At 41.8% G+C, this 18,122-nt stretch overlaps 1 long non-coding RNA gene across 2 annotated transcripts in view; it reads left to right on the top strand.

Moving 5' to 3' along the window:
* LOC310847542 overlaps positions 1 to 18,122 on the top strand; it is a 59,529-nt gene that overhangs the window by 24,796 nt on the left and 16,611 nt on the right. The window contains exon 3 of one of the 2 annotated variants that reach the window (XR_014565884.1): positions 8,451 to 8,635. The exons of the other annotated variant lie outside the window; for it this stretch is intronic. This is a non-coding gene — a long non-coding RNA (uncharacterized lncRNA). Of the gene's footprint in view, positions 1 to 8,450; positions 8,636 to 18,122 lie in introns of those variants that run through there. 2 annotated transcript variants of the gene reach the window in all.

The raw sequence follows: 18,122 nt of genomic DNA, 5'->3' as shown, positions 1-18,122 counted from the left end.
ATTGATTTTCATTCAACCCTATGCTCACCAAGTTCAACACTGTTTCTGTTTCACTGCAGTCCAGCTTTCAGCAAAAAACACATTATTTGCCTGGCTGTTCACAATGATGAGATTTTGCATATTTAATTACATTATAATCATGTCATTTCACACCATTCATTCCAATGCAAAGGAAACAAATTGCAAATTGGCTGGGGGATCATCAATTACACATTGTCTGTTGACTGAAAATAGCAACAGTGAACACTTATCATATTCTCCAGACTGATTTCTGTTCTTGACATGCTAACTCTGGCAATTTCTACTCCCAGTTCCATTTTCATTTAAAGTCTCTGACATTCCTACTTTGTGGTGGTGAATTTGTCCTCCTAAAAGACATTGGCATAGAAAAGCCCAGGAGAACTGCTTGCCTCATTAATTGAGGGTACGCCTTTTTTTCTTTGTCAAATTGGGCGGTGCCAATAAGAGGACCAATCTTTTCTGACAGCATGTGCTGACATGTTTTAGGACCTCAACATGCCCCAGACATCCCAGGGCACTGTGGGAGCAAAATGGCTGCCATCACAAGGTGACAAAAGATGTAGTGGGGAAAGGATGCTGGAGAGGGGAGGGGAGACGAGTTGGAGACAGTACTGAGAGCAGGTCTAGCATGGTTGCATAGTATGAATGGATAAAATAAGCAACAACTTATTTATCAGAATGCCCATCATTTTGCCTGCAGGCAGAGGAAGGGTGCATATTTTGGAGGACTCCAGGGTGCACCTGGGTGCTCTGTGCTTACATCGATGATGGTGGTGATACTGCAACTTTTATGCTGCTGCTCTGTACAAAAAGGCCTCTCAAAGTGGCTCACAAGGCACAGCCAAGCCCAGAAAAAGTGGAGGCCAAGCAAGCTCTGCCTTTTGCACCAAATGTGCCCCAAGATGGCAGCCAATCAAAGCCAATGAAAATCAAGCCTGACTCAACATATTGAAATGAGCCTCTTCATCTGCTCACATAGAGTTCTATTCCTGAGTCATGCTTGAGTTCCGTGACTTCAGAAATTCCAGGAATGGTTTTCTTATATATGATGGTTCAAGTTATTAATCTGTGTAGTTAAAGCTTGTTGCAAATCTATTCTAATCAGGGCTATTAGCATGAAGGGTGTTTCAGCTTTTCCTGTTTCTCAGTAATTAGAGTGTCTTTTAATAGGGCAAAATCAATTCCAAGTAATCATCTTAACTGCAACTTCAGCACCATTTTTTCCCATGAAAATGTTAATGGTGATTGCAATTTCCACTGATCCATTTATCTTGGTGTCAACCAAAGAGGCATAAAAAGGTATAAATACAGCAGCATACTGTTAAAATGCTACTTTAATGAACTCTAAAACCTACAGAGAAAAAAGAACATACCCATGTCAATTTATCTTTTTGCTTTTCTCTTCCGAGCTTTCTCTGCCTGAAAGGGTAGTACAAAAACAAAACAAACAAAGCAAGTATGTAGAATGTTTAATAACTTCCAGCCACTTAATTTCAGCATCTTACTTATACTCTGAGAAACACCATGTAAAAAATGTGATACTTCACTTTACTTTAGTGGTTGGAATCATAGTTGCGGAGGACATTTGTGGAATAATCTTAGGGAAATTGTATTTTTGTGTGAGAAGAAATTTATTATTATAGCACTATTTATAATTTTATCATTGTTAAGGTGTGCCTTGTCTTATGATAGAAGGACCATAATGCTAGAAAGAAAAGAATGAAGTACCGTATTTTTTGCTCTATAAGACTCACTTTTTCCCTCCTAAAAAGTAAGGGGAAATGTGTGTGCGTCTTATGGAGCGAATGCAGGCTGCGCAGCTATCACAGAAGCCAGAACAGCAAGAGGGATTGCTGCCTTCACTGCGCAGCGATCCCTCTTGCTGTTCTGGCTTCTGAGATTCAGAATATTTTTTTTCTTGTTTTCCTCCTCCAAAAACTAGGTGCGTCTTGTGGTCTGGTGCATCTTAAAGAGCAAAAAATACGGTACATTTCAAAAACTTTACTTCTGATTAGGAGTAAAATGTCAAAAGAATATTGCCAATGTCTTTAAGATAGATGTAAGGCATCTGTACCATTTGCAACTCATCCTATTGTACTTGGGGGCTGGGGGATAATAATAAAATATTATCTCCCATAATGCTTGCATCCGCGGCTTAATGATGGTGGATTATGCTGCAGAAAGAGGGCAACTCTTGTAAGCTTAACTCAATTCATCCTTCCTCACTTAACTATCAGATCTGGTCTACAATATCTTTTGGTTTTTGAGAATCATAGAATCTTTGAGTTGGAAAGGACCCAAGGGTCATCTAGTCTAACCCCCTGCAACACAGGAATCTCAGTGAAACCATCCATGACTGATGTCTATCCAACCTCTGCTTAAAAACCCCCAAGGGTGGAGAGTCCACCACCTCTTCTGGGAGTCTGTTCGACTGCCAAACAGCCCTTACTGTCAGAAAGTTTTTTTACGAATGATTAGTCAGAATCTCCTTTCTTTTTACTTGTAGCCATTTGTTCGAATCCTACCATCCGGAGCAGGATAAAACAAGCATCCTCCCTCTTCCATGTGACAGCCCTTAGGATATTTGAAGCTCTCCTCTCAGTCTCCTCTTTTCCAGGCTGAACACACCCAGATCCTTCAAGCGTTCATCGTAAGCCTTAGTTTCCACACCCTTGATCATCTTGGTCACCCTCCTCTGCACATGTTCCAGGTTGACAGCATCCATCTTAAATTGTGGTGCCCAGAATTGGACACAGTATTCCAGGTGTGGTCTGACCAAGGCTAAATCGAGTGGCACTATTGCTTCAATTGATCTGGACACTATACAGTTACTATACTGGTTATGAACTTAATTTGTTCTGGAGGTCCGTTCTTAACCTGAAACTGTTCTTAATTTGAGGTACCACTTTAGCTAATGGGGCCTCCCACTGTCACCATGCCACCGGCGCGCGATTTCTATTCTCATCCTGAGGTAAAGTTCTTAACCCAAGGTACTACTTCTGGGTTAGTGGAGTCTGTAACCCAAAGTGTTTGTAAACCGAGGTACCACTGTACTTCGTTGTTGCAGCCTAGAATAGCATTAGCTTTTTTTGCTGCTGCATCACACTGTTGACTCATGTTAAGCTTGTGGTCCACCAAGACCCTTAGATCCTTTTCACTTGTACTGCTAGTAAGCCAGGTGCCCCCCCCCCATATTTGTGAATCTGGTTCTTTCTGCCTAAATGCAAAACCTTATATTTGTAAAGCCATTGAACAGCGATGCGCCCAGGACATAACCCTGTGGCACCCCACTTGTGGCTTTTTTCCTGGAAGACCAAAAAGTCCAGGAGGACATTCTTTTTTTATTACCAGTATTTATGATTTTCAATTTTATACATTTCAATTGTTTTTCAATCATTTTAACATTTCAAAATTTGACTTCCATCCCCCTCTTTCTACTGTTCCTTAAATTTTATTTTTTATAAATTTTCTGCATATCCAAATTTGCTCTTTTATTCATCTACTGTAAATATATATATATATATATATATATACTTTTATAAAACTGCAAGTTATTGCAATGTTCTTTTCCGTTTACAGTTTATTTGTAAATATTCAATAAACCATTTCCACTCTTTTATAAACAGAATTTATCTTTTATTAACAGAATTTATAAACAGAATTAATCAGTTTATCTTAATTTCTTGTTTTTTCCGGTAGGCTTCACCATTTCTGCATCTTCCATAGGATTTGGTATCCATTATTCTTTCACTAGGGCTTCTTCCTCTTTCCTTTTTGGGGAAAGTATCCACAAGGGAAGGAGCCAAACCATAGACTCCTGCAGCAAGACCTGGGCTTCCTCCCATGCCCACAACTGTTGGACAAAAGAAGAGAAACGATTCTTAATATTACCTTTCTACAACAATCTCAAGGTGGCTTACATTATTCTTCCTTTCTCCTTTCCTCATCCCATTCCTGACTCTTCTTGAATCAGGGAGCTGCCCCCCCCCCCCAGTGATCCAAATTATCTCTGGCCTCCCTGTTCCTGATGAACAAAGATGAGCACTCAGCATCCATGTTGGTATCGGTGGCATCCATTCCCTGGTTGCATGGTCTTATGAATATCCTTATTTCCACCTTCTCCAGCTTGTCGTTGTTTATTACATCCACCTCCTCATCCCAGACCAGGGGGTGGATCTTCGGCTTGTGACAGCAGGAGACCAGCAGCCCACAGATCCTTCAGAGCCTTCGAAACCTAGGGGAGAAGAAGGAAAATAATAAGGAAATGAGTTCTAGATACTTCATTGATTATATCTCTGTGCTGAATTTGGGGCACCTGGCAGCTAAACCTACCCTATGTTTCTAAATCTTGAGGGATAGTGAAAGAAGCAGAATGCAGAAAGAATTATAAATCCTACTTACACTTGAGACAAAAAGAGTCTCTTCAATCCCTCATGGAACATCTCCAGTTTTTAAGACAGCATCTTAAAAAGTGAGACATCACCTTGTCGACAAAGGTTCTTATACTTAAATCTATGGTTTTCCCAGTAGTGATATATGGAAGTGAGAGCTGGACCATAAAGAAGGCTGATCGCCAAAGAATTGATGCTTTTGAATTATGGTGCTGGAGGAGACTCTTGAGAGTCCCATGGACTGCAAGAAGATCAAACCTATCAATTCTGAAGGAAATCAGCCCTGAGTGCTCACTGGAAGGACAGATCCTGAAGCTGAGACTCCAATACTTTGGCCACCTCGTGAGAAGAGAAGACTCCCTGGAAAAGACCCTGATGTTGGGAAAGATGGAGGGCACAAGGAAAAGGGGACGACAGAGGATGAGATGGTTGGACAGTGTTCTCGAAGCTACTAACATGAGTTTGACCAAACTGCGGGAGGCAGTGGAAGACAGGAGTGTCTGATGTGCTCTGGTCCATAGGGTCACGAAGAGTCGGACACGACTAAATGACTAAACAACAACAACAACAATAGGAAGAAGAAGAAGAAGAAGAAGAAGAAGAAGAAGAAGAAGAAGAAGAAGAAGAAGAAGAAGAAGAAGAAGAGGAAATGTGACCTTTCTATTCACATGTCATTTTTACATAGCATTTTTGATGGCATCCTGTTCCTTTGTAATTATCACCTGCAATTGGAATGGGTGACATTCCTTTATCGTTGCTGGTATTTTCTTTATATAATCTTGCAATAGCAAGGCCCCATCCATACTACACATTTAGAGCAGCATCATACCACTTGGTTTCCCCCAAAGAATCCAGGGAACTGTAGTTTGTTAAGGGTGCTGAGAGTTCTTAGGAGACCTCCTATTCCCTCAAACAGAACTACAATTCCCAGAGTTCCCTGGAAAGGGGATTAAGTGCCAAACCACCCAATCAGAATTGTAGTTCTGTGATGGTCATCAAACATCTCTCAGAACCCTTAACAAACTACAGTTCCCAGGATTCTTTGGGGATAGCCAGGACTGTTTAAAGTGGTATAATGATACTTTAAATCCATAGTATAGGTGGGGTCCTAGTCTGAGATCCATTAATGAAATCAACACAAGACTAAAACAACGTGGATATATAAATGTTCCAGTAGAATGTGGTTGCTTTAAAATATAACTTTCCTTTTAATATTCTGTTGGTAATTGTAGGCCACAATAGGCTCATTGCTGAAGTTTAGGGAGTTGTTCAAGTTTAAAGAATACATCTTCATAGAGGTCCTTGCAGGACTGGGTAACTTACAGTGGAACCTCAGGTTGTGAACGTGATCCGTGCGGGAGGCACGTTTGCAACCCGCAGCGTTCGCAACCTGCAGCGTCGCATCTGCGCACACGCGGGTCGTGATTTGGTGCTTCTGCACATGCGCAAAGCATGATTCAGCACTTCTGCACATGTGCGAGCGCCAAAACCCAGAAGTAACTTCTGTGTTTGGCGTGGTGCACAACCTGAAAACGCATAACCTGAAGTGTCCGTAACCCGAGGTACCACTGTATTTGTCTAGTTGGAAATGGATGTCCTAGTTTGGTTCCCATGGAAACCTTGCACTGAGGCTTGCGAGAAGCCAGTCAGCTGGTGCATATTTCACTTGGTTTCATTTCCCCCTTTTCTGCTGCGGTTAATTGTTTTTTTTTTTCCTAATGTTTAATAGTCTGAAGAATGTTAAATGACTGAAAATTTCAAATGTTTTGCTGAAACCTTCTAAAATTACTTCCCTGCTTGAAGAAGATAAGGCACCAAAATGTCTGATTCATGCTCACTCCTCCTTGCTTCCCTCAGTCTTTAGGCAATATTAGTTATGTTAATGATTTTACATTTCTTGTGGGGGCTTTTGATAAATATGGCAATGCAATATATCCCGTGCTTAAGTATTATTGCTTTTATTTATTTTACAGGGCCAATTCTGCATGATTTTATTACTCTAGCATGCTGGGGGCGGGAGCGTATTGATGGCGACTCTGTTATCTTTCTTTTTCTTTTCTGCTATTTGGGTGACACCTGAAGGTTACTCTCTGAAGAACATTGTGCTAAAAGATGTGGATAGGCCAGGTGGCATCAATCAGCTGTGTGTTTCAATGACATAAAAGGCCACTGCTGTCTGAAGGCGCATCTAGATTTCTTCAAGGTTCAAATCCCTCTGGGGAGCATTTGCACTATACAGTGTCCCAGTTTCAAAGCGACTGTTGCTTCCTTGAACAGCCACAAGTTCTTCAGCTAGCTCAAAGGAGAGGAAGAACACTCTGCCTCCTTGAAGGCATAAGAAACAAATCACTTGCTTGGAGGAAAAATAGAATCAAGCTATGTCCTTGTGCCTTCCATGACAGCCAAAAAGAAAACAAAAGCCCAAACCAACCTTTTCCAGCATTTCTTGTGCTCCCCAATTTCCTTCCTGAATTCCACATGTATATCCAGACATATACTCATGAATGTATTTGTAAATATTATGTTATGTGGGGAGGAAATGTAATTATACCTAGTTTTATCAGCATGTGGATATTCATGAATGGCAATGTACAAAACATCACTTTCTTGATACGGAAGAGGCCAAAGATCAGTGTTAGAGCAGATGTGTGCAAGTAGCTCTAACAGTCTAAGTTTTCAATTTAAAACAATAGATTGCATGAGAGCACAATGAGGGAACCAGTAAGTTAAATGGTAAAGGACCCCTGGACGGTTAAGTCCAGTCAAAGGCGACTATAGGGTTGCAGCGCTCATCTCGCTTTCAGGCTGAGGGAGCCGGCATTTTTCCAGAGACAGCTTTCCGGGTCATGTGGCCAGCAGGACTAAACCACTTCTGGCGCAACGGAACACCGTGACAGAAACCAGAGTGCATGGAAATGCTATTTACCTTCCTGCTGCAGCGGCACCTATTTATCTACTTGCATGAACTGCTAGGTTGGCAGGAGCTGGGACAGAGCGACGGGAGCTCACCCCATCGTGGGGATTCGAACCACCGGCCTTCTGATTGCCAAGACCAAGAGGCTCAGTAGTTTAGACCACAGCACCACCCGCACCACTACAAGAGAGAAGCAGTGTGGTGTAGAAATTAGAGTGTCCAACTAGGATCTGGAAGACCAGGGTTCGAATCCCCAATTGGCCATGAAGCTCCCTGGGTGACCTAAGGCCAATCATTGCCTCTCAGCCTAATTTACCTCACAGGGTTGTTGTGGGGATTAAATGAGGAGGGGAAGAACTATCTATGCCACTATGAGCTCTTTGGATAAAAAGGTGTTGTATAAAGACAATGCAAAGCAATGTAATATTATACAATACAATACAATACAATACAATACAATACAATACAATACAATACAATACAATACAATACAATACAATACATAAAGCTCTCACAGATATCAAGGTCTAGGGCTGAGTTGGAGTACTTTCAGAAAACAGTCCCCTCATCTTTGGGCGATGACTTTTGAAGGAACGTTGTCTCAAAGGACAGCAAAATTCTTTACTCACTGAAATGAAAGCCCACGTTTTCTTTCAACTCAGTAAATAAATGACATAATGGTGCTAAAACAGCTACAGAATGGGGGAAACATGGCCATGAACAACAGTTGTTCTCAACATTAGGTCCTGACACCCTTCAAAAATAATACTCAAGGCAACTGTTTTGACCTGAAACTCACGCCTCAAAATGAGTAAAACTTTGGTGCAGCTCCTGATGGAGAGCTATTGCCAGCTCAGAATAAACAAAACTGGGCTGCATTGTCTGTACAGAAAGCTCTTACCATTACACAGTATTGAAAGTATGCTTCCCACATGCACACTCTCCAAGTATTTTTCCTACTACATAGAAAGGACATGTGCAGCTCCTTGCCTAATGATCACCCGCAAGAAACCACCAGGCTCCCCATTTTCCACAACTACCCCCCCCCTTTAAAAAGTCGGACCACATCTGCCTTTGTTATGCTGAGTCTCAAGCTCCATCGTTGCTATCTCTTCTTCCCACAGAACGGAGAGGCAGTTATGGCAAAGATGCATTTTGCTCATGTGCATGGATGAGTTATTTCCCTGTGTAACACAGCAGTAGGACTGCGCACTGAATTATTTATCTGCCATCAAATTCCACCTATGGTGCAATTCAGCTGCCCCTGTAACAATTTCTAAGAGGAGATATATTCCAATGCTACTGAAAACCATTGCATGCATTATTTTTCTCCATAAGCAAATGTCTGTCTGTCTGTGCCACATACAACATTCCAAAATGTGATGAGATTCTGTTTCAGGCCACGACTCCAAATTTCTCTTTCTTCTGGCTGTCTGTGGAATCTAGGATAGCATGAAATGTCCTTGAAATAATTCTAAATACAAACAGTGACATTAAAGACAGGAAACGTACAAGGTGAGTGTAGGAGATGGATTCACCAAGCAACGGGCTTTCAGTATTCCACCCCGTCCCACTATGAAGAATAATGGCTTGTAATGAAAAAAATAAAAAGACATACATTTCCTTGATGTCTGTGACAGCCGCTTCCCAGCCACCCTGGGTCTGGTGTTGCCTGTGGAAGAGAGATCCGGGTCACAGCAGTGTATTCCCTTCTGCTTGCACCTTCCCATTCCCACTTTAAGAACTCATTGCCACCAGATAAAGGGGGGAATTATCTCTACCAGTCTGCTCCCTATCAAATGGCCTAAATGCTTCCCTGGGGGTCTTCCTGAAACCTGTCCAAGTAGCAGAGGTTATGGCTTCCAGGTGTGAGGGTCTTTATATTAAAAAGAGACCACAAAGATTTATGAAACATGTTGTTCAAGATTCCGAGTTTTAAGAAAAAGATATTGTATGGAAAAAGTTGCAGAAAACCCAACAGAGCAGAAGAACAAACAAGGATTAGATGCAATCCTCTGCACCATCTCTCAGTGCCTTCTCTCAAGACAGTTTTTTATGCAAGCTCCTTTGTTCTTCTCGCACAGTCCTCCTTTTCTGCCTTTCTCTCCCAAGTGTAGAAAAGCCTTTCCTTATTAAGCTGAGATCCACCTTGATCTGCCCACTTCCAGAGTACCTGACTTTTTAAAAAGCCCTTTACATCACTGGTTCTTCCCAGCAAGCTACACTGGTTAACCCTAAAATCCCCAGGAAACAGACAGAAAAATATGCGGTATTTTTCGCCCGATAGGGCGCACCGGCCCATAGGGCACACTTAATTTTTTTTTGGGGGGGGGGATAAAGAAAAAAATATATTTCCCCCCCCCAAGCCCCAAAGAGCAAAGAAGCCATGACAGCGAGCGGGGTGGATCCCGCTAGCTATCTTGGCTTTGTTTTTAGCCTCGGGGTTGGGGGTCCAGCAGGCTTGAGGATAGCTGCGCTAAGCCCGGGCAGTGCCATGCTCCCCGGGCTTCAGGCTTCAGGCAGCTATCAGCAAGCCTTCGGAGCCCACGGGAGTTCCTGCCGGGCTCCGCAGGCTTGCAGATAGCTTCCTGAAGCCTGCATTTTTTAAAAAAAAAAAATTAAAGATTTTATTAGTACAATAGAAAATATAACAGAACAAACAGAAAACAAAACAAGAAAAGAAAATATAAAATTAACATCTTTTAGTAACCATATTTTCTTTGCTTTTTAGACTTCCTCACATCTCTCGCTCCTGCGTTCCAAATTTATACAACTTTAACCAGCAATTTATCACCTTGTTTCAATTCTTATTCTATAAATTTCCAATATTGTGTCCCTAACTTTGAATGCTTTTGTCTAAGTCTTAAGTCCCTGATTTGGGCATGTTATTTATTCAAAGTTTATCTTTCTCTTAAAGTTCACTCATTCTCATATTCTTTTCAACTAACTTAATGGTGCCATGTCATTTTCAGTCTCGCATCCATCTTAGCACTCAAACAATTTGCAATGTTTTTGTAAATAGTCCTTAAATTTCTTCCATTCCTCTTCCACTGCTTCCTCTCCCAGGTTTCGGATTCTGACGGTCATTTCTGCTAGTTCCATATAGTCCATCAGTTGCATCTGCCATTCTTCCAGTGTGGGCAAATCTTGGGTTTTCCAGTATTTGGCGACAAGTATCCTTGCTGCAGGGACGCAGGTGGCGCTGTGGGTTAAAGCCTCAGTGCCTAGGACTTGCCGATCGAAAGGTCGGCGGTTCGAATCCCTGCAGCGGGGTGCGCTCCCGCTGCTCGGTCCCAGCGCCTGCCAACCTAGCAGTTCGAAAGCACCTCCGGGTGCAAGTAGATAAATAGGGACCGCTTACCAGCGGGAAGGTAAACGGCGTTTCCGTGTGCGGCTCTGGCTCACCAGAGCAGCGATGTCACGCTGGCCACGTGACCCGGAAGTGTCTCCGGACAGCGCTGGCCCCTGGCCTCTTAAGTGAGATGGGCGCACAACCCCAGAGTCTGTCAAGACTGGCCCGTACGGGCAGGGGTACCTTTACCTTTATCCTTGCTGCTGTTGTTGCATACATAAAAAATGTTCGGTCCTTCTTTAACACCCTCTGGCCAACAATGCCCAGAAGAAAGGCCTCTGGTTTCTTAGTGAAGGTATACTTAAATACCTTTTTCAGCTCATTGTATATCATTTCCCAGAAAGCCTTAACCCTAGGGCAAGTCCACCAGAGGTGAAAGAACGTTCCTTCAGTTTCCTTACATTTCCAACACTTATTATCAGACAGGTGATATATTTTTGCAAGCTTGACTGGGGTCATGTACCACCTATATATCATTTTCATAATATTCTCTTTCAAGGCATTACATGCCGTGAACTTCATACCAGTGGTCCATAACCTTTCCCAGTCAACAAACATGATATTGTACCCAATATCCTGTGCCCATTTTATCATAGCTGATTTAACCGTTTCATCCTGTGTATTCCATTTTAACAGCAAGTTGTACATTCTTGAAAGTACCTTAGTCTTAGGTTCTAACAGTTCTGTTTCCAACTTCGATTTTTCCACCTGGAATCCTATCTTTTATCCAATTTAAACACCTCTTTAATCTGAGCATAATGTAGCCAATTTCGCACTTTATCTTTTAGTTTCTCCAAACTCTGCAGCCTCCAATTATCTCCATCTTTTTCTAATATTTCCCAATACTTCGGCCATTTGGCCTCCATATTGGGTCTTTTCAGAGCCTTAGCTTCCATAGGTGATAACCACCTTGGGGTCTTATTTTCTAATAAGTCCTTATATTTTGTCCAGACATTAAACACTGCTTTCCTAACAATATGGTTCTTGAAAGTCTTATGAATTTTAACCTTGTCATACCACAGATATGCATGCCATCCGAAAGCGTTATTAAATCCTTCCAAATCTAAAACATCAGTGTTTTCAAGAAGCAGCCAATCTTTCAACCAGCAGAAAGCTGCTGATTCATAATACAACCTTAAGTCTGGCAGGGCAAACCCCCCTCTTTCTTTTGCATCAGTTAATATTTTAAACTTAATTCTGGGCTTTTCGCCCTGCCAGACAAATTTGGAGCTGAAGCCTGCATTTGCCCCATAGGATGCACACACATTTCCCCTTCATTTCTGGAGGGGGGAAGTGCGTCCTATAGGGCAAAAAATATGGTATGCATTCCCATACAAAACACAACAGTCCATATAAGTAAGGCCCAATTCCTTCCAAATGTCTATGAAACTAACAGTTATTTTAAGTGGGGTAGCCATAACTATTGCTCTCTTCCCCTGCAGTAAGTAAGCTTTCACTTGCAGGGGGCAGGGGGAGTGACAATGGAAGTGAGGCTACAGAGATTTATGCAAGCACTTGAGTGGAGCTCTTGAAAAAGGTGCTGAATCTTATGAAATCAAAACAGCACCATCCACACACAACAGGGATATTGGGGGGGACGGGACCTCAAGACTCGTTGAAGTAGCAAATAAAGGGAGGCATAGAAAACTCACCCTGAAGAGGAACACTCAACATTGCAACATTTTGTTGCAGGTCCCACTCTTTAGCTATGCCAAGTGAAATATACTCGGAGTCGAGAGTGGATTTCATGCTCTTTATTCAGCTCATAGTGGTGAGGAGGAATGGAAGTTCCTCCAGAATGTCTGCTTTATATACATTATTTACACAATGGGCCCCACGTGATTGGCTAATTCCGGGATTCTCCTGTAGGCCAATCAGGTTGTGGATTCACTTCCATCTGGAGCTGGATTGGATGGCTCCGGTGCACCAATCAGACTGATGCATTCTGGATCCTATTGTTCTAGTGCCAATCAGACTGATGCATTTTGGATCCTATTCAACTCAGTACATAACACCAAGATACTTCAAATTTCAAATGCTTATATTTCTGAACATCAGATGTTGAAAATAAGCAACAGGGAAAGGCTTCTATGTTCATGCTGTATATACTTTTTAGAAGGCATCTGGCTCTCCATAGCTGATATGGGATGCTGCAGCAGAAGGTTCCTTTGTCAGATTCCAGCAGGAATCTTCTTAAGTTGTCATTGCTCCAAAAGCTAACCAGTTTCAGATATATGATCTGGAGTGAGCAACACTCAGATCGCACACACAAACATTTGAACTCACGAAAGCAAGGAGAAAAGACAGGCTAAATAAGCCCGCTAAACATTCCCTCCCTCTCCCCTGTGACAAACTCAAAGGAGAATCAATATGGTGCATTCCCAGAAATATATGAGTTCAAATTCCTGAAACATAACATTGGGTGGCCTTCAGGAAATGCTACAGTGGTCCAACACAGCACAGTTTGAGTACACAGCGAGACAGACCTCAAGTACACCAACCTGAACTGTTTGGAACATGGCTAGAATTTTTAAAATTGGGGAGAATTGTTCAGAATTCATTTGTAATATCTCAAGTTCCACACCTAATGTACAGAGCAAAGTAATATATATATATATATATATATACACCATGCTCAGAATACTGCATACACTAGAATTTAAATGGGCAAAGTGTTACTTGGCTGGAATTAAGCAATGGATGTCATTCACGGTGAATATTATTTCCTTTCCATCAATACCCTAGACAGTAGGGATGGCTTCTCACATTCATTTTTGAATATCCAGCATCCTATATTAATTTGTAATGCATGCAGTAGCATCCCAAGATGCACATGCAGCATAGAGTAATTTTGCATTTCAGCATTCTGTCATGAAGTGAAATGTCCGTAATAACTCACACAATATGTTTGCCTCTGTGGCTTTTCCCTGTGCAAAAATCTAGCATTACAGGCCATTCTGTCAGATGGCCAGAGGAATCAGGAAGAATATTATGTGTGCCAGAAGGAAGTGTCATTCCCAATCAGTTGCAAAGGTGATCTCCATTTTGCACCTGTGCTATCTTTATTCTGACTGCTGATGAAATAGGGCTTCGGCTTGTATTGATGTACAGCTAGTGTTCTTGGGGGATGTTTTGTGTATCATTTTTCCTACATGGGAAACAGGGAGGTATAGCAGAAAGTGCCCGGCACTGCCAAGGAATTTTGGGAAATGAAAAATACTGTGATTTTCAATGGGTAGTGTGATTTATGAGTTTTGGGCCATGCCAAATTGAATAAAGTCATGCCAAAGACACATTTTGGTCCACTAACTGGACACAAAAAAACCACACCTGGCATTCAAATATTGAGGAAGATCTCCACCTCAGGAACCCTTGTGTTGAGTTCAGAGACGATATATTGAGAGGCATCCAAATGAGCACAGTTGCAAACCTTCATGCCAACACTTGGGCAATAATATATTAAGAGTAATCCAAATAGGCACACTTTGGACCTATGGCACCAAACTGGGTGAAGGCACACCAAGGTCACATTTCTCTCCCCCCCTTTTTCCTTTTTAACTTTTATTGATAAATGCAATACTTACAAACACAAAACAGAACACTAAACAATCTTATTCTACATAGATACATACACCTCTCAACTTAGATTACAAAAAAGAAAACAAACATATAAACTAAACATACAGACATAAATCTTGACTTCCCTCCACCTATATGTGGATTCCTTTGTTTCTTTTCTTCTCCTCACTGTGTTACCAATATTATTTTTGACTATCTCATCTTATACCCATTTCTTCTTAATGTTTTACTCTATAAGTTTCATTCATTGCATATCAGTATATTAATACCAGAACAATGTTTTTTGGTGTATTCCTTCACACAAGTCCACTCCTCTATCAGTTTTTGGTCTGATTGGCTTCTTACCACTGCTGTATGTCTTGCTGATTCTACATATTCACAAAATCTTATTTTCCATTCTCTTATTGAGGGAGTTTTTTCTCCCTTCCCATTTTTTGCTATAATCATTCTGGCCGCAGCAGTTGCATATAAGAAAACTTGCCATGGTCACGTTTCTGTCCACCATCTTGATTCAGAATGGTACCAGGTTGTCAGGGAATTGACATCGGAGCCAGAGGTAGAGGCAAGGCTCCCAAGCGATGCTGCAGAAGGGCCCAGCAGGGAGAGAGGGAGCTCATCGGCTGGGGAAGGAAATCAGCGTAACACCAGGGATAAAGGGGGGCAGATGGGGGAATCGGCGAGGGGGCTCCAGGACTCCTCGCCGGAGACCAGCGGGGAGAGCACGGGTCCTCCGCTACCCACACCCACCCTGTGCAGAAGACTTCCGCACAGGGAAAGTAGGCGTAGACTTGGCGTCAAAGAACTTCTTTGCTGGAAGAAGTTCAAGAAACGCCCACTGACGGATTCTGCTAGCGACTGAAACAGCCACGAAGTGAAGGGCTGTCCAGCCAGGAAAAGGTTTAACCAGGCAACCTAGCCAGGAGTGGCGGCAACTTACGCACGAACAACCCCTTATAACCATTACACAGGTGTTCAAACTTGGACAAACACCAATTCCCCTTGGGAACACTCCTGCTGAGTTAGTCAATGGTGTCGTTAGAAGCTTCTAAATCAGAACAGGTTGGAATCTGGATGCCAAATTTGGTGAAGTCCCGCCAAATGGGGTGACAATGATATCTTCAGTGGCATCCAAACTGGCACAGTTTGGGTGAAGCCCAAAAACTGGGTGAAGCCATGCAAAGTCACATTTCAGCCCACCATCTTGATTTTAAATACACCCAGCATCCCAGGGTCAACAAAGACCACCCCCACCCCCCAACTCATGAACCCTTGAACTGAGTTTGGTAATGATATGTTGAGAGGCATCCAAACCAACAGAGAACAGACAAACAGGCAAATGGATAAGCAGACAAACCACTTTCCTTTTTTTAAAATTTCTCTTTATTTATACACACATATGTACAGAAAATAAATTCTTCACGGGGGAAAAAAACAAGAATAAGAACAACATAACTTAATTATAAGAAGGGGGAAAAAACAAAGACAAACATGTAGGTTATTGACTTCCCTCCACCTCAGTTTTGGGTTATGTAATACATTTCCCCCCGCAGTTTTTCTTTAAAACTTTTGTATGTCGAAGGGTTATATTAAGCCTACTGTGGTCTTTGGATTTTTTAAAATCTACTTCAATATAGGTTATGAATTTATTCCATTCTTTAATAAACTTTGTTTCTTTCTGGTCTCTAATTTTTTGTGTTAATTTTGCCAATTCTGAATATTCAAATGATTTACTTTGCCAATCTCTTACTGTTGGGATATTGGTTGATTTCCAATTTTGGGCGATTAAAATTCTAGCAGCTGTTGTTGCATACTGGAATACGGTCTGGTCCTCTTTCTTAATTTCATTGCCAATCATTCCCAGAAGAAAATTTTCAGGTTTTTTAACAAAAGTATATTTAAACATTTTTTTTTAGTTCATTATAAATGAGCTCCCAGAAGTTCTTGATTTTTTCACAAGTCCACCACATGTGGTAAAAACCACCTTCCTTATTTTTACACCTCCATTTTATCTCCATTCTTATAGATTTTTCCTAATTTTACAGGGGTGATGTATCCAAAACATGTAGTGTATCCATAGATAGATAAAGATATCCATGTCCACTGTAATGTATGAAAATTACATGGATATAAATTTTGTTGTGTGCAAAACACGTGTGATTTTTTTACCCCTCACAGTGAAGTATGTAATGGCTAGGATCCAGAAACACACACAGCTTACTCCATGCACCCAAGAGATCTTATGCTAATGTTCCTTAAACAATAAGAAATGGCATGTTGTAATGCCACACAGAAAATTGTTTCTGAATCTGAAGAGACTTTTGAAAGCAGTGGGATGGGATATCTGGAGTTTAAAGGCAGAAAGATTAAAAAATCCCACTTGGGATGTCAAAAGTAGCTCTGTTGTTTCCGCCAGCTGTGTACGTTGATGTTTGGTCGTTTAGTCGTGTCCGACTCTTTGTGACCCCATGGACCAGAGCACGCCAGGCACTTCTGTCTTCCACTGCCTCCCGCAGTTTAGTCAAACTCATGCTGGTAGCTTCGAGAACACTATCCAACCATCTCGTCCTCTGTCGTCCCCTTCTCCTTGTGCCCGCCATCTTTCCCAACATCAGGGTTTTTTCCAGGGAGTCTTCTCTTCTCATGAGGTGGCCAAAATATTGGAGCCTCAGCTTCAGGATCTGTCCTTCCAGTGAGCACTCAGGGCTGATTTCCTTAAGAATGGAGAGGTTTTTTGCAGTCCATGGGACTCTCAAGAGTCTCCTCCAGCACCATATTTCAAAAGCATCAATTCTTTGGCGATCAGCCTTCTTTATGGTCCAGCTCTCACTTCCATACATCACTACTGGGAAAACCATAGGTTTAACTATACGGACCTTTGTTGGCAAGGTGATGTCTCTGCTTTTTAAGATGCTGTCTAGGTTTGTCATTGCTTTTCTCCCAAGAAGCAGGCATCTTTTAATTTCGTGGCTGCTGTCACCATCTGCAGTGATCATGGAGCCCAAGAATGTAAAATCGCTCAGTGCCTCCATTTCTTCCCCTTCTATTTGCCAGGAGGTGATGGGCCCAGCTGTGTACAGTTATGTAGAAATCTGTTCTGTTCATGTGTTTCCTGTGAGTAATGGTCATGGATTGGGACACACAACATCAGCAGACACATCCATGAAGTCTGGTGGAGACCAGAAGAGCATTTCCGCTGTCTGTCTGCAGGCATCTCCTTTTCTAGATGAGTGGCCATGTGTGAAGTGAAGTGGACCTCATACTATGATCACCACCATGACCACAGATCCAGTGCAGTGTAAAAAGAAATGGGAAATCACAAACAAGTTCTAAGGAAACAGGAAAGTTCAGGGGGAAATGATATTAAAACATTTCACTCAGCTTTGTACTCGGTTGGTTGTCATGAGTATGTGAGTTGTCATTTAGCACAAAGCTTCCTTCCATACAGGTGCATTCTGTCACAGATATGTCAGTCCACATTGGATCTTGCAGCTCCAGTGAAGCAACAATCCAATAAACAATTTTGGGGAACTGAAGTAAGAGATTGTCTATCTTGTGCACAGAATCTGAATTACTTTCCTTTTTATTAAACTGAACTTTCTTCCTTTGGTAGCTGGGCTGCTCCAATAATTTAATGCATCGCTATATACCATCAGCACGGAATACGAGTGGTTTAATGTAGCATTCCTTTTTTCAAACTTTTGCTCTTGTTCCTTCTTTCAAATTACAACAGTTTCAAATATTTACTCCTCTCCTCTGTCCTGGTGTGGAAATATCAGATGAGCCACAATATTAAAACAATTTATGTGTGTCTCCATACTTCATCCAGTAGCATAATTGAAGAAACAAATCTGCATAGTTAAATTCA

The sequence above is a fragment of the Podarcis gaigeae genome (assembly GCF_964106915.1).
Source record: "Podarcis gaigeae genome assembly, chromosome: 6".
Lineage (NCBI taxonomy): Eukaryota > Metazoa > Chordata > Lepidosauria > Squamata > Lacertidae > Podarcis > Podarcis gaigeae.
Note: the sequence above shows the minus strand (reverse complement) of the source record. Positions and strands in the feature narration are given on the sequence as shown.